At 50.1% G+C, this 1,326-nt stretch overlaps 1 pseudogene across 1 annotated transcript; it reads right to left on the reverse strand.

The window, feature by feature from the left end:
* Positions 1-572: 572 nt before the first annotated feature.
* LOC310686212 (anaphase-promoting complex subunit CDC26-like) lies at positions 573-984 on the reverse strand (annotated as a pseudogene). Its single transcript has one exon. The product of its transcript is annotated as an anaphase-promoting complex subunit CDC26-like (transcript).
* Positions 985-1,326: the final 342 nt, after the last annotated feature.

The raw sequence follows: 1,326 nt of genomic DNA on the forward strand, positions 1-1,326 counted from the left end.
TTGCTTTGAAGTCAGACTTTTCGTCTACCTAACTCAGTACAGTCCACTCTAAAGCAGGCATATTCTGCCACTGCCCACCAGACAATGGTGAACTCCTAATTCCTATCAACCTCAGCCAGCCTATTTCAGTGGTTGGGGAGGATGAGAGCTTCTGCGCCCCTTGTCTACTCCAGGGATACAGGCAGAAAATTGTCATTTCCCAGGCTGGCAACTCAGAAGCATTTTTAACTGGCGATGTCAGCAGTTCAGCCTGGGACCTTCTGCATATTCAGCCTGTGCTCTTCCACTAATAATCTAGGGCCTCTCAGTAAACCACCTCAAAGTAAAAAGTAAAAAATGCTCAATTTCACTTCTGTTGCTGCACCCATCTGCAAGGCTCAAGGTCTCTTTCATAAGTAGAAATGTCCATCTATGTTTACACAATGAAGGACGCAAAGTTAAAAACAAATATTTTATTAAGCACGGCAGCCTAGCAAGGTTGCACAAAAGGAATCATCAAGTAAGGCAGAGATCCCATCTTTGCAGGGAAAGCAAGACTTGCTCTGCTTGAAGGAGGAATTCCATTTCTAGAGGAGAGAAGCTCAGTCTCTTCTGCTATTTTTAAACAGAGTTTGTTGGGCTCATGAAACAAATTCCTGCTTTCTTCCAAAGCTCACAGGTACCAGGCACTGCCACTGTCCATCCTTTGGGCTCTAGAACTCAAAGTTCCCAAACTGAGATGAACAGTTGTTTGGTTTGGGCTGGGGTTTTTTAGCCAATCCGGTCATGTATCATCTGCTACTGGCTCTCATGATCAGTGTTGAGTCCCAGCGCACCCTCACCATCACTGGCTCCCACCACACCCACCTCCTCATGCTTCCTATGACTCTCAAGTTCCTTGCGGGCGCCATCAAATTCCTCGATGTCGTCCAGCTTCAGTTCAAGCTGCATTGGTTTCCGCCGCAGCATCTTGCAAGCAGACCTTTCCCCACGGCTCTCTTGCGCGTGCGCCGGGTCCTGAGTTGACGGACCGGGGTGCCAGCCGCAGGTCCGCCAACTCAGGAGCCTCCTCAGGTCTCGGAGGAGGCACCACGCCAAAAGCCCCACAGAGCAGTGTCTGGCACTGGCCACAGGCAGGGAGAGGACGGGACTGAGGCAGACAAGCAAACAAGTGGAGGAGGGAGGGAAGGAAGGAGAGAAGCAAAAGGGTCCTGAGTTGAGGGAGCCACTCAGGCAAATGGAAAAGATGCCTCTCTGGGACTGAGCTGTGTTGTGCTATAGAGGGGGTGAGGAACTTGTGATTGTGTTCACCCTTCTTGTAATCGGCCCCTGGTCAGAGCAAAAACA

This window comes from Podarcis liolepis (genome assembly GCF_965112155.1).
Source record: "Podarcis liolepis genome assembly, chromosome: 9".
Classification (NCBI taxonomy): domain Eukaryota; kingdom Metazoa; phylum Chordata; class Lepidosauria; order Squamata; family Lacertidae; genus Podarcis; species Podarcis liolepis.